The 21,941-nt window shown below is 44.9% G+C and overlaps 1 protein-coding gene across 1 annotated transcript in view; it reads right to left on the bottom strand.

The window, feature by feature from the left end:
- CFAP61 (cilia and flagella associated protein 61) overlaps nt 1–21,941 on the bottom strand; it is a 251,944-nt gene that overhangs the window by 14,470 nt on the left and 215,533 nt on the right. The gene's annotated exons all lie outside the window — the stretch shown is intronic.

Here is a 21,941-nt window from a genome sequence, read left to right as displayed (position 1 = left end):
AAGTCTGTCTTTGGCGTAACTCTGCAGTTCTTCTTGGGGACTGCTTTTGCTCCACTCCAGGGTTGTCTGCGTGAATTCATTCAGCTGCAGTTTTTTTTTTTTTCAACGATGAGTTTTTATTTTATATTTATTTTTTTACTTATGGTTGTGCTGAGTCTTCGTTGCTGCGTGTGGGCTTTCTCTCCTCGTGACGAGCAGGGGCCACTCTCTAGTCGCGGTGTGCAGGCTTCTCGTTTCGGTGGCTTCCCTTGTTGGGGAGCACAGGCTGTATAGCACACAGGCTCAGTAGTTGTGGTGCACAGGCTCAGCTCCCCCGAGGTATGTGGGATCTTCCCCAACCAGGGATCAAACCCACACCACCCCCCCTCCCCACATTGGCAGGTGGACTCTTCGTAACCACTGGACCACCAGGGAAGTAACTGGCTGCAGTTTTAGAGCAGCAATTCATTTTAGCTGTGATCAAGTTAAAATGGACTTTATGACGAGACTTTGTGAAGTTGTGTGTGCCCTTGAGAGTCAGGTGGGGATAAATAAACTGTGACCTCGACTGCTTATTTTGGTCTGAGTTGATGGAAGTTCAATCAAAAGTGTTATGCATGGCATTCCTTTTTTTTTTTTTTTTTCTGTTTATTATGAAGAGTGAGCCAGTCAGTCCAAATGGTTAACCCAGCTGTTGGTTGGATGTGTGCAGAGGCAGAGAGGAAGCCCCGGGGGATAATGATACCGGCCCCCCAGTGCCCAGCGAGACCAGGTTTTATTCTGACCTGCTTTTTGTGTCTGACTCGCCAGAGCAAACAGTCTTCTTGTGGAAGCAGCATGATTTTTATATAGCTAAGAATTTTGTTCCTATTTAAGTTGACCTTTACATTCCCACTGAAGCTCGGACAGTGCCTGCCCAGACCTTTGGCGGCCGTGGGGAGAGGCCGGGGTGAGAGCCCAGGGAGCTGGCTGACTTGGGGCTCCACGTATCTGCCCTCTTGGTCCATCTGCGGTGTTTCCTACACATTGCTGGTTGCTTAGGGGCTGCATTAACTGAATCTGGATGAGAAGTCTAGTGCTCTGGAAGCTGTCCAGCTATGTACATTGATTTGTTATATAAATTCAGGACTCGGAGGAGGAGGCAAGGTTAGCATTTAATTCGGCGGAGAAAGGCAGGCTCTTAGCGCTCAGCTCCCCTTCCTGTGCCCCCTCCTCTCATTCTGCATCTCTCTTCATAGAAAGCACAACCATTTCCCTTTAATTAGGCTGCAGAGAGCACAGGCTAGCATTAGGCCATTCAGCCACTCAGCCACGCTCACAGCCATGGCCATTTCCTATCTATTTTCTGTAGGGAAAGGAAAAAAAAGTGTATATATGCACACATACCCCCCAACAAGCCCGAGGAGGGTGGAACAAAGGAACCAGTGGAATTAAATTTTGTGAGACTGAGGCACAGAAGCCAGGAAACCCCGGAAACAAGGTATTTTGCTGGCTCATGAGTCTTTTGGTTAAACGAACTGCTCTTTAAACTTTAAAGGACTGCTTAGGATAAATATCACTCTCTGGTGCAGAATATATCCAACACATTCAGTCTAGGTTTGCAATAATTGTGATCGGTACATGTTTAAAATGATTCCCTTTCATAACAAAAAACTTTTTTGTAGTGAATACGTTTTTTTAAACTAAAGCTTTTATTGAGATGATGACAAATGACATCTTCCCTTTCTTTGTCACTTTTATGCTTTCAGGTTATTAGTTCCCAAAAACAAAGAACTAAAATTCAGCTAACATATTCCTAGTTCTTATCTCCCTGTTGTGGTTCGGTCACTAAGTCGCATCTGACTCTTTGCCACCTCATGAACTACAGTATGCCTGGCTGCCCTGTCCTTCACTATCTCCCAGAATTTGCTCAAACTCATACCCACTGTGTCGATGATGCCATCCAATCATCTTATCTCCCTAAACGACATTAATGAGAGGAACAGATATGACCATGTTTTGAGAATCCACAAGTGCACACTGAGATAGATAAGTGAATAAATAGAGGAGAAGCGATAACCTTTCCTTAGAGTCGATGGCCAAGTAATACATACAGAATGAATTGATGTAGCTGGACAAAAATCAACCTTTGGCAAATAAGACAGTAACAATCCTTTTCAGGCAAGAATTGTTTATGAATGCTAAAGTAACTGGAAAGGAGGATATTTATGGTCTTAAAGTGTCACTGATCAATGATGAGGGTAAAAATAGAGAAGCCTGCACATTTGTCACTTGACCAGGGACCACAGTTAACAACACAGGTGAGGACAGATCCTCCTCATGCCCGTCCTGCTGAGATCCCATCTGGTCCCATCACCTCACAGCAGATAGATGGGGAAACAATGGAAACAGTGAGAGACTCTATTTTCTCAGGCTCCAAATCACTGCAGATGGTGACTGCAGCCATGAAATTAAAAGATACTTGCTCCTTGGAAGAAAAGCTATGCCCAACCTAGACAGTATATTAGAAAGCAGAGACATTACTTTGCCAACAAAAGTCTGTCTAGTCAAGGCTTTGCCAACAAAGGTCTGTCTAGTCAAGACTTTACCAACAAAGGTCTGTCTAGTCAAGGTTATGGTCTTTCCAGTGGTCATGTATGGATGTGAGAGCTGGACTATGAAGAAAGGTGAGTGCCAAAGAATTGATGCTTTTGAATTGTGGTGTTGGAGAGGACTCTTGAGAGTCCCTTGGACTGCAAGGAGATCCAACCAGTCCATCCTAAAGGAAATCAGTCCTGGGTGTTCATTGGAAGGACTGATGCTGAAGCAGAAGCTCCAATACTTTGGCCACCTGATGCGAAGAACCGATTCAGTTGAAAAGGCCCTGATGCTGGGAAAGATTGAGGGCAGGAGGAGAAGGGGACGACAGAGGATGAGATGATTGGATGGTATCACTGACTCAATGGACACGAGTTTGAGTAAGCTCCGGGAGTTGGTGACGGACAAGGAAGCCTGGCTTGCTGCAAACCATGGGGTCGCAAAGAGTCAGACATGACTGAGCAACTGAACTGAACAGTGAGAACTCACGTGAGTGAGAGGACAAATCTGCCTTGTGTTCCTCCTGCTGAGATGCTTGGAGAGGGATGCAGTATCACCCCTGACATTCCTACAAGAAGGCATAGCCTGCAGCGAATCAAGAGCCATCAGACAGACCCAAAGGGGCAGGCATTCTACAAAATACCAGTCTGTGTGTTTCATGAGAGAAGGCTCATGACAGCAAAGGGGTGAGGAGCCATCCCAGGTTGGAAGCGATGATGGAGACACGATGATGGAGGAAGGGATGGTGAGAGGGTTGATGAGAAGCTGGGGAAACACCAGCATCTCGTGGGGGCTGGCGGGGTAGGGTAGGGACGTGGAGTGAGGAGGGGGGCAAAGCAGTATCTCCAGTGACCCCAAATACAGTAGAGTGAATTGTGGCCTACCAGGCACAGGTCCCGGGGCCCAGAGGGCGACTGTGCTGCTGCTGCGGGTGGGGGGTGTGAAAGGGGGGAGCAGGGCGCCCCAGGGGATCGAGATAAGACAGAACTGGGAGGGGCTGAGTACCAACCAGCACGTGGGCCTGGGTGGGTGGTTCCACAAAGGATAGAGGTGAAGGGCAGAGGGCAGAGGTGAAGTGTGGCAGGTCCCCTGTTAGTGGCAGGCAGTTGGACAACAAGATAGTTTCCATCCAGGAGGAGGGAGGATTAACACAGGGCCAGAAGCATCCTGGGGCTTTCTCGGGGTAGAGATCCCCTGGAGAAGGGCGTGGCAACCCACTCCAGGATTCTTAACCGGGAAATCCCATGGACAGAGGAGCCTGGTGGGCTATGGTCCATGGGGTCGCAGAGAGTCAGACACAACTGAAGCAACTGAGCGTGCACGCAGAGCCATCCCTGGTCACTCGTGTCTGTAGCGGAGGGCGTCCCGTGGTCCTTGTTGTGTGTCCCCTCCCTGTCCTGTCTTCGGCCAGGTCACAGGGGGTCCTGCTCTGATCACAGCTGTATCCTGTGAACGCTGGGCATCATGGCCTCGATGCTGACTTCTGGGACCATTCCAATTTTCACTTTCTCAGAATGGACCCAGGTCACTGGGATGGGGAAGGAGGCTACAGAGGCCATCCCTAGGGAGGAAGCTGTAGGACCCTCCTCTGCAAACACCCTCAGCTGCCTCATCCTCTCAACCTCCATGCCACCCAGCTCTCTGCCTGCTTCCCTCTTGCACCTGAGGAGCAGAACATAGATGGAAAGAACCCACATGACCTTGCTGCCAGATCGGCTCTCACTCCTGTTCATCCTCACGGAATCTAACGGGCACTCAGTGTTGCCTGGCAATCCAGACACCATGCAAGCGAATTCACGTTTCTGGTCTCTGAGATGACTTTGTCTCTTTCCTTAAACATCCAGTGCCCCTTCCTGCTTTTCTTTGATCTCAGCTGATGACCTCGCTGTATTGAGAAAACAGGAGCGATCAAGAGCTGCCTTGTCCTCTCACCCAAGTCCTGCTTTTCTCCCAGGACCCTGCCCCTGTGGCTGTTAGGATAGAAAGCTGTCCAGCTCTGTCCCTGGCCTCTCTCTTCTGCATCTTTTATTCGCTACAGATAAGACTCACATCCTCCCCTCTTCGACAAACCCCTCCGCACTCTGCCTGCCAAGTATTCCCCAGTTCTCTCTCCACTTACAGAAGACTTCTCCAAACTGGTCTCTGTGGCGTCTGCAGTTCTCAGGTCATAACCTCGCTCCTGAGCTATTTTCACTTCCCACCTGCTCTGAAGCAGCTCTGATCAAAGCCCAATTCAGCCACCAGCTCGCCACAGCCCCTCTGTGGAATCAACACAGCTGACCACTGCTCCATTCTGCAAGCATGATCAAACTCCCTTCTGAACCACATCTTCTGGACATGGAAACGTGAGGACTCTCTTGGCCCTTTTCTCTGGGAGCTGAGTGGGAAGAGATCTGAACTGGAGTCTGGGCCTAGTGGGGGCTCTGGGTGTGAAGTGTGGCCCAGGGTTGGCTAGACCTTGAGGCAGGGCTTCAGGAGGCCGTGGGCTCCCCAGGACCAGGCAGAGGGGGAGCTCCTGGGCAAGGTGGCTCCCTGCCCATTACCTCAAGGGGGCAGCTTTGAGTTCTAGTTGTTCAGTTGCCAAGCCTGACTCTTCGTGACCCCACGGATGGATGGTGGTACGCCAGGCTTCCCTGTCCTTCACTATTTCCTGTAGCTTGCTCAGACTCATGTCCATTGAGTTGGTGATGTCATTCAACCATCCCATCCTCTGTCGCCTCCTTCTCCTGCACTCAGTCTTTCCCAGCATTGGGGTCTTTTCCAATGAGTGGGCTCTTTGCATCAGGGGGGCCAAAGTATTGGAACTTCAGCTTCAGTGTCAGTCCTTCCAATGAATATTCAGGACTGATTTCCTTTAGGATTGACCTCTTTGTAGCTGTGAGTTCCAAGGCCACATTTACACAGCAGGGGTCGGGGAGGGGGGGGGGATGGTGTTAGATAGGGACCCTAGACTGGTAGTGTGGGGGTGGGAGAAGGGGGAAGGGGGGGCTCCAGCCATGCCCACAGCAGAGGTGGGAGATCATAAGTTCTGGTCAGGTAAGTCTGAGAGTCAAGTGGGCAGTTGGGTGTTTCACTGGAGCTTAGAGCACATCTTGCACACCCTGATGCTAAAACATTCCAAATCCAACCACTTGACTTGGCACCCATCTGTCCAACCCACCATCTCTCACATGGGAAAACCGGAGGAGGCTCTTCATAGCTGCTACTATCCATTCTCCATGGCAGCTGCAGTAAGCTTTCAAAGCACAATTTGGCAGGTCACTGCCTTTGCTTTGTGGAAAGAGCTACCTCAGCCCAGGCCCAGAGAGAGCCACATGATGCAGTGGCCCTGACCTCCGCTCACTCTGCTGCAGCTTTGGTTCCTGGACATTCCAAGATGTCTCCCCGTCGAGGACCTCTGTGCCCACTGTGCCCTCCGGCTGGACTCCTCTCCCCCTGCATCTGGCAGGCCTGGCTGTGTCTCAGTGTCGGCCCCGGCCACCTCAACTCCTCTCTGGAGCTGCTTTATCACACTTTGCTTCTTGAAGTTGTTTCCTAGCCCTTCGCACCATTGGAAATGGTCTTATTTCCATATTTATGCACTTGCATGCAGCCTGCCCTCCTCTGGAATATAAAATCCAGCAAGGCTGGCTTTTTTCAGTCTTATTTATAACTCTATCTACAGAACACAGCACACAGCAGGCACTTAATACATGTTTATTGAATGAATGCATGCATGAGTGTGTTCTTAGTCATGTCCGACTCTTCATGATGCTGTGAACTGTAGCCTGTCAGGCTCCTCTGCCCATGGGATTCTCCAGGCAAGAACACTGGAGTGGGTTGCCATTTCCTTCTCCATGGGGATCTTCCCAACCCAGGGATCAAACCCACATCTCCTATGTCTCCTGCATTGGCAGGTGGATTCTTTACCACTGAGCCACCTGGGAAGCCCTTTACTGAATGAAAGAGTAAATGAAAAGCATAGACCAAAACCATGATGGATTTGGCAACTAATTCTAAACCATTAGAATCTTAACTGGGAGGAACTGCAGAGGAAATGAGCTGAGTGTAATTTACTACATCAGAGACAGACAGACGGACAGTCACATGTCCATCTGATGTCCGTCCCTACGTGCCAAGCACCATGCCAGGTGCTGAGGATCCACAGGGGAAGATGTGTCTTGTTCAGAGGTGCTCAGACACCAGGAAGACACAGTGGTGTGTGAGCTGGAACACAGCCAGCTCAGGGCCCCAAGGTCAGGGTCACTTCGCCTCCCCTCATGACCACTGTCACCAGATGGCTGTCTTTCAGGCATGGTCAATTTGTAATATTCTTTTGTAACATGGGTTCTATCAACATAAGCCAACTGGCTTTGATTATTCATCAGGTTTAACCCAGCAAGTTAAAATATCAAGTGACTCTTTAAAGATCAGGTCTTTTAATGGGCTTGCTTACTTTTCAAAGTGAAGCAGCAGTGAAACCAGTTGGGTCTGCTCGTGAGCCCTGTCTCAGGGCAGGTGAGACCTGACCTCACCCCAGCGGCTGCTCAGCGACTCATGCTACACAGAGATGTGATCTACCACGAAGAAAGATGGGGAAACCCCAAAGAAGAGGGAGCTGCAGGGGATTCAAACGCTCCTGAATCATCTGCCTTCATCTGGGGATGGAATTTAGTGATTTATTCTTCTAAAAGATATTTGGTCATTTTTCTTCTTCCATTAAATTACCTTCCTATGAAATATTACTCAGCTGAAAAAGGAACAAGACTGGGTCATTTGTAGTGATGTGGATGGACTTAGAGTCTGTCATTCAGAGTGAAGTAAGTCAGCAAGAGAAAGATGAATATCATACATTAACACATAGATGTGGAATCTAGGAAAAAAAAGTGGTACAGAAGAACCTATTTGCAGGGCAGGAATAGAGACATAGACCGAGAGAATGAACGTGTGGACACAGTCGGGGGAAGGGGAGGTTGGGATGAACTGGGAGCGGCACTGCCGTACACGCACTGCCACGTGTGAAATCGGCAGCTGGTGGGGAGCTGCTGTTAGTACAGGGAGCCTGGCTTGCTCTGTGTTGACCTCGAGGGGTGAGACGGAGGCTCAAGAGAGAGGGGATATATACATAGCTGATTCACGTTATTGTACAGCAGAAACCAACACAACACTATAAAGCGATTACACTCCAATTAAAAAAAAAAGTTACCTTCCTAAGCTGGGAGACATAACCCATTTCCTTTTAATGGAAGGTCTTGGTTATAACATAAACTAAAAATGCTTTTTTTTTAACCCAAAGTTTAAGATAATGGCAGTCCGAAGATATAAACGCATGATGTTAGCCACGGGGGAGTCTGCTACAATCAAGATGAGCCCCCACGCCAACCATTTCGGAGACATGTCATTATGTAAAGTGGGGCATATCTATATTCACTGGGGACACTTCAGTTTTATTTTTCTGAGGGAACAGAAATTATAATGAGAAGGTACATCAATGATATTTGACTCCAGTCTATGGAATATTGAACTAGCCTTCAAAGTCCTTGCTTAGTTTCTCTTGAAAAAAATCACTTGTTCATCATCTCTTCTTCATGAACGTCAAGAGTAGGATAATAGTGACAACTATCTCCTCTATGATTTAATATTATACCAGTGATTCTAGGAAATTCAATAAAACAAGAAAAATAAATAGGAAGTGTAACTACTGGAAAGGAAAGAAAAAAGCAGTTGTTATTTGCAGCTGATAATCATCTGCCTAGAAATATGAGAATAACCTACTAAAATACATTTAAACAAAAAGAATTCAGGATAAGAACAACTTACAAAACCCACTATTTTCCCTATCTACAAATATTTTTAAAATTAGAAAATATAACAAAAAGATACTACTTGCAATAGCAACAAAACTATAAAGAATACTAAAATAAGCCTAAAAGTAAATGTGCAAGCTCTGTGAAGAGACCTACCAGAAGAAAACCACTGAACGGAAGACAGCACACAGAGATATAAGTGGTAATGTTCAATTTTATAAATGTTTGAAACTTACCTAAAAGTTCAGTTCAAAAATTCAGTTAAACTCCCTAAATGATTTTTTTAATGGAATTAGACATGGTAATTCATTTGGAAAAGTAAAAGAATAGCTAAGAAAAGACAAACTCTAATACCATAGTAATCAAAAGAGTGTGGCAGAATCCAGAAACAGAAAAAAAAAAAATGGATCAAATAACAGGGTAGCAAGTACAGAAGTGGACTCATCTGTATGAAAGAATTTAGCTTAATATATAATAATGGTAGCATTTCAATGAAATAGCAGAAAAAAAGACTTTTAAAAGTTATTAAGAAAGTTTTTTCTACACTTAGAAAAAGTAAAATCAGTGTCTTTAAAGAATAAAGAAGCATGAAAAAAATTCAGGAAGAATTAAAGATGTCAATGTGAAAAAAAGCTACAAAAGTGAAATAATAGAGCAGAATATAACTTTCAGTTGAAGGAGATTTTCCTAAAGAGGAGACAAATTTCAGAAGCTCTAAAGAAGATTTGATTAGGTAAAAATTAAAATGTTTATAAGAAAAAAGTATTGTAAACAAATGATATAGGAGAAGGAAAAGACTACTCACAGACTTGGAAGAAAATCTTTTCAAAACACAAATCTGATAGAAGACTAATGCCCCCAAAATTCAAAAATCTTAAGACTCAACAGAAAAAGAACAAACAACCCAATTTAAAAAACGGACAAAAGATCTGAACAGACACGTCATCAAAGAAGATATAGAGAGAGCAAATAAACATATAAAAAGATGCTCCCAGTCATTTTTCATCAGGGAAATGCAATTTACAACAACAGTATGATACCACAGCACCCTTGTTAGGAAAGCTAAAGTCCCCAACACTGACGCCCAGTGGTGGCGAGGACGTGGGGCCACAGTAACTGTCATTCATTGCTGGTGGGAATGCAGAATGGTGCAGCCACTCTGGAAGACAGTTTGGCAGTTTCTTACAGAATTAAACACATTCTTACCATAGGATTCCAAATTGCACCCTTTGGTTTATACTCAAATGAGTTGAAAACTTATGTCTACAGAAAAGAAAAAACTGCACACAAATGTTTACAGCAGCTTTACTCTTAATTGCCAGAACATGGAAGCAACGAAGATGTCCTTTAATAGGTGAATGGTCCATCCAGACCATGGAATATTATTCATCAGTAAAAAGGAATGAGCTATCAAGATATGAAAGATATAGAGGAACCTACAAGGAACCTAAAAACTTTACACATTGCTAAAGTGAAAGAAATCAACCCCAAAGGTTTAAATACTGTGTGAGTCCAAGTATACGACACATCTGGAAAAGGCAAAACTATCGAGGCAGTAAACTTGTGGGTGGTCTGGAAAGTACACTGGCTCAAACCAGAATCCTCTCCTAGCTGAGGTTTCAACAGTAAGAAGTTGGGTGGCAGACAGTCAACCGGCTTGAGGGGCTGGGCCTTTGGGGGAGGGGCCTCAGTCTGAGACCGTGATCACAGCAGTTATAGGGGCATAATCACATCATTAACGGCCATCTGATACAATCGAAAACAAAATCATTATCATGATCCTTTTAACAATCTCAAGCTTAAAACCACTCAGGGTCTAATTCAATAAGTAAGATACTTAAGTACAGAAAGTCACAAGCAAGAACAGATTTTGTGTCATATTAGCAAATCTGATTTTCATTAATGCAAGATGAATGTCTTCTATGAAACACTTTCATATCATATTAATGACATGATAGCAAGCAGCGTTCACCAGTTGCTAGGCAACATGAGGGCCCTCTAATGATGTCCTCAGTACTGAAGATGGAGCGAAAGAAGATGCCAGAGTTCTGAGACTCTTCCTGACTTCTTGGCAATGGTTTCTGCTGGAAAACCACTATGGGGCTGAGAGGGGAGGGAATAAATGATGTCATTTTCTATGTCACCATGTCACATACGCCTCTTCACCCTTTCCTCCTTTTCATGGCCTCACTAGTGAGAGAGCAAGAACTGAGAAGCAGGTTCAAAAGGGGCCACTCCAGGTGCTTTCCCTCTCCTAGGTCGGCAACAGACTCCTGAGACCAGAGTGGATGCCTTGAGGGGTGTCTGTCAAGCCATATTTTGTTGGACTCTTCTCTGCTCCTTGCATTACTACCTCTTTGCATGGCAGGGGGTGGAGGGTGGGGGTTAGGTCCCCAGCAGTCATGCTGCAACTTCATGGTTCCACGAAGCCAATACAGCATCTGATCCAAGTCTTCTAGTTACAAACTGATATGCAACAACCATCCCCAAACTTAGTGGCACAGAGTGAAATCCGTTGTAATATGCTCACAATGACTCGCTTCTGTTACATGACTGCAGGGGCTTCAGATGGGAAGACAAATGCCTCGGGGCCACTCTGATGTTCAGGGCTGGAATCATCTGAAGTCTTCTCCACCCACACATCTGGCCACCTGTGCTAGGATGACTTGAAAGCTGGGACTCTCGCTCGAGTGTCTACTTGGTCTTTCCAAACAACTTGGGCTTCCTTGCAGCATGGCAGCCTCAGGGTGCCTGGACTTCTTGGCTGACAGGTCTGGACTCTAAGAGCAAATGTTCCAGCAAAGAAGCTGGAACTACATGCGTGGCCTTCTATAACTCAGCCTCAGAAGTCACATGGCCCCACTTCTGCCACACTCCATTGGTCAAAGCCATCGCAAGCCAGCCCAGATTCAAGGGAAGGGGCACAGACCCCATTTCTCTATGGGAACAGTGCCAAGTGGTTTGAAACTGCTGCCCTAGGCCATGCCAGCCACTCTCCAGGAAATCTGGAACTGGGACTGAGATGCACCCGGTTATTCTCTGTGGGTTTTGGGGATTGTGACATGGAGGCATGGGGGCTGTGGAGCAACTGAAGAAACAGACCCGCAGAGAGAAAGCAGCGGCCAGGACTTGGCTTCTTCCTGCCTCTTGTAGTCCCTGTCCTGAGGCCCAGCCATTTGTATGCCCTGTGTTCCTTTGAAATACAACCATGAATTCTCAACATGAATTCTCCTTTTTAGCTTAAATCTAGCTTTGGTTAGCATCTGCTATTTGCAACCAAAGAGTCCTAAGTAGCTCACAGACCGTCAGCTGATTTATCTAATGATTACTGATGTAAATGTGATAGCTTATATGCATGATTCCAATTCTTATTAATTTCAAATATACTTATCAATTCCTTGTTATGGAAAATGAGGGTTTATCTTTTTAATAGTTTTTTTAAAAAATTGATGTCTTTCTATTTGTTTTCATTTATTTGTTTTTGACTGTGCCATGCAGCATGTAGGATCTTAGTTCCCTTTAACAGGAAATGAACCCAGGCCCCCTGCAATGGGAGTACAGAGTCTTAACCACTGGACCACGAGGGAAGTCCAGAGGTTTACCTTTTTAAAACAAACCCCTACTGCTCCCTATCCCAAACTTTCCAAACAGTATGACAACTTTTGATGAAATTAGTATCTTTGATTATATTATTTTAACAGTGTGAATATTAACCACATTTCTTTCTTATATAACTTCTTTTGCTTTCCTTAGAAATAATAATTGCTCTTTTTCTCCTCTTCATTTTCAATGTATCTAGCACAGTTCAGTTCAGTTCAGTTCAGTCACTCAGTCGTGTCCGACTCTTCGAGACCCCACAAATCGCAGCACGCCAGGCCTCCCTGTCCATCACCAACTCCCGAAGTTCACTCAGACTCACGTCCATCGAGTCAGTGATGCCATCCAGCCATCTCATCCTCTGTCGTCCCCTTCTCCTCCTGCCCCCAATCCCTCCCAGCATCAGAGTCTTTTCCAACGAATCAACTCTTTGCATGAGGTGACCCAAGTACTGGAGTTTCAGCTTTAGTATCATTCCTTCCAAAGAAATCCCAGGGCTGATCTCCTTCAGAATGGACTGGTTGGATCTCTTTGCAGTCCAAGGGACTCTCAAGAGTCTTCTCCAACACCACAGTTCAAAAGCATCAATTCTTTGGCGCTCAGCCTTCTTCACAGTCCAACTCTCACATCCGTACATGACCTCAGGAAAAACCATAGCCTTGACTAGACGGACCTTTGTTGGCAAAGTAATGTCTCTGCTTTTGAATATGCTATCTAGGTTGGTCATAACTTTCCTTCCAAGGAGTAAGCATCTTTTAATTTCATGGCTGCAGTCACCATCTGCAGTGATTTTGGAGCCCCAAAAAATAGTCTGACACTGTTTCCACGGTTTCCCCATCTATTTGCCATGAAGTGATGGGACCAGATGCCATGATCTTCGTTTTCTGAATGTTGAGCTTTAAGCCAACGTTTTCACTCTCCACTTTCACTTTCATCAAGAGGCTTTTTAGTTCAAGTCTTTCCTTTTAATGCTCCAGGAGGTCTGTAAAATCTCCTTCAATATTATTTTCAACATAAACATGTCAAATAATCAAAATAATAATTTTCTCAGGGTTCCTCCCTCTTAACGCCCCTGTGCTCCTGTCTGGTCTGACCTGGTTGTCCCCTGGGCTCATGGGGTCTTCTCCACACTGTTCTCCAGTCTTAGAATCTCTCAGCTTACAGCTGTGGTTGTTTCCCTTTTTTTTTTTTAATGGTTATGTTCTTTTTACATTTCTTTTTAAAAATTTTTATTCAATTATAGTTGATTACAATGTTCGTTTCAGCAAAGTGATTCAGTTATATATATATCCACATACATACATACCTATATGGGCTTCCCTGGTGGCTCAGTTGGTAAAGAATCTGCCTGTAATGTGGGAGACCTGGGTTTGATCCCAGGGTCAGAAAGATCCCCTGGAGAAGGAAATCGAAACCTAGTCCAGTATTCTTGCCTAGGAAATTCCATGAACAGAGGAGATTGGCAGGCTATAGTCCATGGGGTTACAAGAGTCGGACATGACTGAACAACGAAACCATCACCACACACACACACACACACACACACATTCTTTTTTAGATTCTTTTCCATTATAGGTTATTACAAGATACTAAGTATAGTTCCCTGTGCTAAAAGGAAGGTTCTTGGGTTACTTCTTAAAAATAACTCATATTGAGAACAAAATAGTGGTTACCAGTGGGGAGAGGGAAGGAGAGAGAGGTAATATAGGAGCAGGGAAGTAAGAGGTACAAACTATTAGGTATAAAATAAGCTACAAGGATCTATTGTACAGCACGGGGAATATAGTCAATATTTTATAATAACTATAAATGGAGTATACATTAAAAAATTAAATCTTTATAATACTTTCCTGGTAGTTCAGCTTCCTTGGTGGCTCAGACAGTAAAGAATCTGCCTGCAATGTGGGAGACATGGGTTTGATCCCTGGGTTGGGACGATCCCCTGGAGGAGATCTCAAAATATATGTAACTCCAATACCATTTTCACACTTAAAAATTAATAATTCCTTCACACCATCAAATATCCAGTGTTCGAATTTCCAATAATGTCATAAAGGGCCTTAAGTTTTTTACAGCCTATTTGAATCAGGATTCACATAAGCTGATATGCTTATAAAAATCTGTTTTAATCAACAGCCTTCCAATTGCAGTTTATTAGTGGGAGGAGTCAGGCTGTTTTTCTGTAGAGTCTCCCAGGGTCTGGGATGTGTGGACAAAAGCTCTGTGGTTTTAGGGAACATTCTCCTCTCTCTCCTCTATTTCCCATAAACTGGTGGTAGACCTAAGATCCTGGGCAGATTCAGATCCAGTTTTTATTTCAAGGTGGTGTGTTTTCCTGCCAAGAAGCTCAGAGTGTGTGGCTGTGTCTTCTTCTATGTTAGCAGCCACACCCGCGAGCCCTTTCAATCAGGAGAGTTTCCAAAACGGTGACGTTTTAACCGTGCTGTTTCTCCCTCCCGTGTGGGCAGGAACGGTCCTTGGTGCCTCTGTCCTTGGCACTTCCTTGGAGGAAGGTCATAGAATTACTGCCAGAAATTGCCTTCTTTCAGAAGGTGAGGATGTTACCCATTGTCTGTTTGGTTCTGCGGTTGCTGTTGAGAACCTGGTGCTATTCTGACCCTGGTTCTTTTCTCAGCGACATGCTTTACCCTCCGGACATTTGTAGGAGCTTCTCATCGTCCCTGATGTCTGGAATTTCATCACAGAGAGTCTTGGGTTGTTTGTTACTTATTGTGCATCTTTCAATCTGGAGAATATCTTCCAGTTCTGGGCTGAGAATATCTTCCAGTTCTGGGCTTTTTTTTTTTTTTTTTTAATCTTCTGCCTGTGAGAGGAGTCTCCCAACCCTGCTCCACTGCATTTTCTTTGCTCTCTCTGGAATTCCTCTTAGACAAAAGGTCTTGTTCTCTTTTTCATGATGCTTTGTCGACTTCATCATCTGATCTCTCTGCTCTGACTATTGCCATGCTGGAAACAGGGTAGTAGAGGGGACCAGGGACCAGGACCAGCAAAGGGGATCAGCATCGGGACCTTCACCTCACCCCTTCTTTCTTCACACTTTTCCTCTCCTGGGTCTGGTGTCCTCACGTCTGGAGTTCTTTCAGAGAACAAGGCTCCAGTCTCTTACAGGGAGGGGAGAAGCAGTTGGGGGGCTGCTTGGCTGTTGCCAGAAGGAGAGAGATCAGGTTGGGGGGTTCTGGTGAGTGACATTACAGTCTCTTCTGGCGTTTTAGTTCCGTCACTTGCAGAAAGAAGTTCCTGACTAATAGTTATGACCAGGAAGAATATTAACAACAACAAAAATTCCAATCTTTACCCAAGAACAACCTGAAATAATTTGTTTTAAAGAAAACCTGGAAATTAGAAATGATTCCCTGCCCTTGGGTATCCTCCTACTTGGCATGCTGCGGGCTGACCTGGGGCCGTAAAGCCCGGGGGTTAGCACTTTGGTCCAGTGCATAACTGGAGAAATCAGGGTAGGGTTATATAAGTTCATATATGTAATCCTTACCAGGACCCCTGCCTGCGACCCGCATCCAGAAAGATCCACTGCAGGTCAGTCCAGAGGGCAACAACTGACCTGATGGACACCCTTCAGGGTTCCCTGGAGAGGCTTCGATTTGGGGACCCGACAAGCCCAGCAGATCCTTGGTCGCAAGTTGGTGTTAACATCTTGAAGGCGGTGTAGCTTTGTTCAATTATCACGTGCAGAAAGCCTGCGGCTTGTAAGTGCCGCTTGTCAGCTGGGGCTGTTGGTGGCCAGAAGCTGATCGTTAAGCCTGCCGTGGAGCAGCGAGGCCACCTCCCAGCAGCCTTGCGGCCTCCAGCGTGGGGTATATTTTCCTATTTCACTTGGATTTGCTCCTAATGATTGAACTATAGATTATTAATGCTGTGAGCCTCTGGGAGCCCAGCGTGACTGTGCTGGGCTCTATTCTGCCCTCGGAGCCTTCGGCACGTATCCTGGCCTGGCAGACGGTGCTCCGGCAGCTGTCAGAGCCGCTGGGGCCAAGACAGGACCGTGGGATGCAAACAGCGGCTCCTATTAGCAGCTGCGGGCACATCGCTGGTGGCATTTGGTACTCTCTTCTCCCCAAATGACCAGATAGAGGGAATAGTAAGTCACAAAGCCCAGCTCGGAGTTTGCTGGGTGGCTGACAAAAAGAGTCTTTGGAGAGGAGAAGCTTGGGGCTATGCATCTGTCACTCTGCAAGGGGGCCTGGGCAGGTCCCAGTTTTGGGGATGTGCAGGGCCTGCGGCAAGGTGGCCCCAAGGTTGCCACCTGCCCCGCCTGGATCAGAAGGGTAGCAAAGCCCGCGGTTGTGGAATTGGTTCTTCCAGGACAGGCTCTGAGCAAGTGTTCCCTGTAGGTCGTCTCATTTAGTCTTCCCCTAGAAGCTGGGATAAGCCCCTTTTATGGGTAAAAGAAATGAAGCTTACAGGAACACAGGGACCTGCCTAAGACAAGCTGCCAGGTGAGATCCGAGGGACCCCACGGGGGTGTGTTCTGAGATGTGCTTGCTCCTTTCCACACCTTATCACCACCGAGGAAGAACCAAGTTCCCAGTGAGGAATAATGTCAGAAGCTGGGGTCAAACCCAGGACTAACTGACATGGAGGGCATTCCCATGGTGGCTGCATACAGAGGGGCCTGGGGAGTACCACATGCCTTTGGCTACATGGCCAGCAGCTGTTGGAAGCAGCAGGCAGCCTAGTGCATTGTGGGAGACAGAGCATCACCAAAATGGGATGTAAATCTGTCCTAGCTCAGACTGACTGGGTGACTTAAATAGTAGGCATCTATTTCTCAAAGTTCTGGAGGCTGCAAGTCCAAGGTCAGGGTGCCAGGATGGTGGGTTTCTGGTGAGGGCTGTCTTCCTGGGGCTGTCTTCTCACTGTGTCCTTAGACTGAGGAGAGAAACAGCAATCCCCCCTAATCCTATGGGATTAGGGTCCCATCTTTGTGACCTCATTTTACCTTAATTACCTCCTAAAGATTCTATCTCCAGATAGAGACACACTGGGGATTAGTGATTCAACATACAGAATTCTGAGGTCATGGTGGGGTTATCCATAGAGAGAGTAAACCAATAGAGGAATTATACAGGGCAATGGGATAGAAAATACTCAGAGATGTTGTTTTGGCATAGGGAGAATATGTAATATGAGGGGATGCTATGCCATGTATTAGGCTGGAGATGCTACTTTGAAATATAATATGTAATAAATGTGTTCTCAAACTTGAAAAAAAATTCTGTGTTTTAAAGATGTTGTTGTCCAACTGACTTCTCACTTGCATTGTTTGGAAAGCAAGAGGAATATGTTGTCACCTTTATCTTCATTCCTCTTAAAATAATCTGTTTTCTCTTGTTCCTTCTTCATTTATTCTTTATCACTGGTCAAATTGAGCAATTTGATTATGATATGCCTTGGTGTGGTTTTTTTTAAAAACTGTAGTTTTACAACATTATATGTTACAGATACAATATAGTGATTCACAATTTTTAAAGGTTATACTCCATTTATAGCTATTATAAAATATTGGCTATATCCCTCATGTTGTACAGTTGATCCTTGCAGTTTATTTTATACCTAATAGTTTGTTCCTCTTCCTTCCCCCACCCTCTAGCTTGTCCCTCTTCCTTTCCTCTCCCCAGTGGTAACCACTAGTTTGTTCTCTGTATCTGTGAGTCAGCTTCGTTTTGCTACATTCACTCATTGGTTGTATTGTTTAGATTCCACATATAAATGATATCAAACAGTATTTTTCTTTCTCTTTCTGACTTATTTCACTTAGCATAATGCCCTCAAAGTCCATCCACCTTGTTATAAATGGCAATATGTAATAAACTTGTTTTTATGGCTGAGTAGTATTCTGTTGTATATATCTATATATCACATCTTCTTTATCCATTCACCTCTTGATGGATTCTCAGTCTGCTTCCATATCTTTGCAATTGTAAATGATACTGCTATGAACATTGGGGTGCCTATATTTTTTGAATTAGTGTTTTTGTTTCTTTCAGATGTACACCCAGGAGTGGACCTGCTGGGTCATATGGTAGTTCTATTTTTAATTTTTTGAGAAACCTCAATACTAATTTCCTCTTTATGTTTTTCATGCTTGACATTCATTCAGCTTCTTGGACTTGTGGGTTTATTTTTATATAAACTTTGGAAAAAAAAATTGGTCATTATTTCTTTAGTCCATTTGAAGCTACTCTGTAGCTCACCAAGTCTCTGTTCATTGTTTTAAATTCTTTGTTTCTCTTTGTGCTTCATTTTGGGTGGTTTCAACTGCTGCTGCTGCTAAGTCACTTCAGTCATGTCTGACTCGTGTGACCCCGTAGACAGCAGCCCACCAGGCTTCCCCGTTCCTGGGATTCTCCAGGCAAGAACACTGGAGTGGGTTGCCATTTCCTTCTCCAATGCAGGAAAGTGAAAAGTGAAAGGGAAGTTGCTCAGTTGTGTCCGACTCTTTGCGACCCCATAGACTGCAGCCTACCAGGCTCCTCCATCCATGGGATTTTCCAGGCAAGAGTACTGGAGTGGGGTGCCATCGCCTTCTCCGGTTTCAACTGGCATGTCTTCAAATTCACTAATCTTTTCTTCAGCAAGGTCTAATCTTTGCTTAATCCCATCCAATGTATTTTTTTCATCTCAGACATTGTAGTTTTCATCTCTAACAGTTTTATCTGGGTCTTTCATATATTAATACTTTCTATATGTCTACTCAACTTTTCATTGTGTGGAATACAGTTATAATAACACTTTCAATATGTCAATCTGCTAAGTCTATAACTGTGTCAGCTCTAGGTTGGTTTTGATTGACTGATTTTACTTCACATTATGGGTTGAATTTTCTTGCTTTTTTGGATGCCTGCTCATTCTTCTCACCACTATGGGGAGACCACTGTGTCTACTGTACCCACTGATGAATCTTGAGGTTTTCTAGGTTGCCTGGTAGAAATACACACTGCTCCCAGCCCTGTCTGAGCTCCAGGAACTGTAGCTTCTAGTCCTTGGAGCGATTCTTTCCCAGCCTTGGGTGGTTTCCTCCCTTACATGCACTGATCAGCACTTGACTGAATTTTCAAGGGGAACCTTCTGATAATTTCCAAGCCCCTCTCTCTGGGTGATGGGATTAGGAATGGACTTTGTATTCTACTTGGCTTTAGAAATATTTTTCTAAATTTTCTATAACAATCATGTATTGCTTTCATAATGGAAAAGACTAAAGAGTGAAAAAAAAAGTACACAATAATCTTCAAAAGGAAACTACAAAGATCCAGGACTAGTAGGGAGAGAGGAGACGGTTGCATGATGCTACTCCCTGCTGCCCAGGTGGCTTCAGAGCGTCTTTTTGTTATTTGGCTATGAAAAATGTAAGCAGGAAGGCATTTTTTTTTTCACAATTCAGTGGACTGAAAACAGGATTTCTGAAATGTATTTTTGTTGACAATTCCAATAACAACAGAACAATCCAGTTTTTTCTTGGAGCTTTGTAAAGAGGTATTTATATTAAAGTAATGTGGTAGCCTTGGAGATAACCATTGGCTCATCAGCTATTATTTTAGACTTATCAATAATACCTTTGACCCACATGCTGCCAGGTGAAAAGGAGGCAGACAATCTATAAAGGGCTTTAGCTCCTGCAGCAAAAGCTTAAAAACATCCTCAGAGGGACAGAAGTCAGTTCTGAACATACCAGTCAGATCTGCTGAGCCCCTGGGGTCTGACAAGGGCTGGAATGTTAGTAACTGGTGAGGAAGTATAGGCTGGTTGGGATGGGGCCAGCTGAACAGTATATGAGCATAGGTGGACAGGAAGCCCACAGTGTGACCATGGGCCTGCAAGAGCTTGTCTGCCTCCCCTTCTCCCATGCTGTTCTTGTTCCCCATCTGTCTACCCTGGCATGTGACCTGAGGATAATTTCCTTTCCAGGTGACCCCACAAAAGCAGGTACAGAGAGAAGTCACATCCTCCTCCCCTGGGGCCTTCACTGCACATCCATCTCTGATCTACCACATCTAAACGTTGGGGAACTCAGAACCAATCAGGACTGGGTTAGGGGAGTTGAACTTTCTGTGACAGTGGCCGCCATCCATTCTGTGCTGGCTGATATGGCGGGCACTAGCCACACGTGGTTGTTGGGTATGCGAGATGTGGTTAGTGTGAGTGAGGAACTGAGCTTTTATTATTTTTTCTTTAAATCCTAATTAAAACTTAAAAGTCGCACCTGGCAACTGACTGTCAGGTTGGACAGTGCAGATCTAAGGTGTTGATGACTCTTTGCAACGCATGAAGCAACTTTTAAAACTATTCATGATACTAGACTCTAGTGGGAGGGAGGTTTGAGAGGGAGAGGACATGTGTATACCTGTGATTGATTCATGTTGACGTATGGCAGATACCAGCACAATATTGTAAAGCGGTTATCCTCCAATAAAAAATTTTTAAAAACTATATGATATGAGATTCTAGACATACTCTATAACTCAAACAGCTCATCCATTCTGTGCTATCCAGTATGGTAGCCACTAGCCACATGTGGCTGTGGAGTATGTGAGATGTGGCAAAAAACAAACCTCAATGCAGACCTTTCTGACAAATGCTGAGATAATATGCCAAGCTATAATTTCATGATGAATGAGGCAAATTGTTGGAACACACTGGATAAGCGATGAGAAAGAAAAGCCCTGCAGTGGAAGCAGTGCTCCAGGTTCATTACCTGAACATTCTGCCCTGACCAATGGAAAATCTGCGTTTGTTTTTCCTGTACATTATCATCTTGGGATGAGTGTCTGAAGGGACACTCACTGGCTATGAGTTCAAGATGGCTCAAAACAACCTTGTCCTTCATCCCAGGGGAGGTTAATTCCACACAAATATTACTGAAGGAAAGAGGGAGGTGACATATGCTAAAAAAAAAAATTGGTCTTTTTTTTTGACTGTTCTAGGTCATCTCTGCTACATGGGCTTTTCTCTAGTTGCAGGGAGCTGGGTCTACTCTAGTTTCGATACATGGGCTTCTCATTGTGGTGGTTTCCCCTGATGGGGAGAGGAGGGGCTGTAGGGCATGTGGGCTTCAGTACTTTTGGCTTCTGGGTTCGAAAGCACAGGCTCAATAGTTGTGGCACACAGCCTTAGCGGCTCTGCAGCATGTGGGATCTTCCTGAATCCGCGTCTGCTGCATTGGCAGGTGGATTCTTTACCACTGAGTCATCAGGCAAGCCCAACCCTGGTCTTAGCAGAGCAGTATTACAAATAAAAATGGACACAGGTTGTGTTAGATGGAATTTTGCTCCCGCACTGATCTATACTCAGAGGCCTGAGGTTGACTGCCTCAGTAATTAAGGATGTTCCAAAATATGGGTTCAGCCTCACAGGCAACGTGGTTGCATGAGAAACACCAGTGGGCAAGGAGATGTTCTTAGAGCAAGGAGGCCAAGGGATGACCAGTGAGAAGCCCAGGTAAAGCGTGCAAATACGGACAAGGGCAGAAAAACAGAGCTAAATCATGGGGAAGGAAAATGAAGAGAGTGGATTTTGATTTTAGCAAATCATTTAACCAGCTTTCTTTATCAGGCTATGGAATGGGATTGGCACTATCCGAAATCAAAGATTGGCAGGAACACTGACCTAAAGGTCTCCAGAAAGGCAAGTAGGTGGCCAACACAGAAATTTGCATCTTGGGAGAACTATTATCCAAAAAATAAATTCTTTTTTTATTTTTAAACATTTTGTTTGTTTGTTTGTTTGGCTGAGATGGGTCTTAGCTGTGGCATGTGAGATATTTGAACTTTGTTGCAGCATGTGGGGTCTAGTTCCTTGACGATTGAACCCAGGCCCCCTGCATTGGGAGCATGGAGTCTTAGCCACTGGACCACCAGGGAAGTCCACTCAAACAAATTTTAGGTATGCAAAAAATAATTGATGAGTTGGAGTGAGCAGTCATGGTTCAGTCAAATTTTGATAGGTCTGGAAAAATGGGCACCTGGA

Source organism: Bubalus kerabau, chromosome 13 (genome assembly GCF_029407905.1).
Source record: "Bubalus kerabau isolate K-KA32 ecotype Philippines breed swamp buffalo chromosome 13, PCC_UOA_SB_1v2, whole genome shotgun sequence".
Taxonomy (NCBI): Eukaryota; Metazoa; Chordata; class Mammalia; order Artiodactyla; family Bovidae; genus Bubalus; species Bubalus kerabau.
This window is presented reverse-complemented; position numbering and strand designations above follow the sequence as displayed.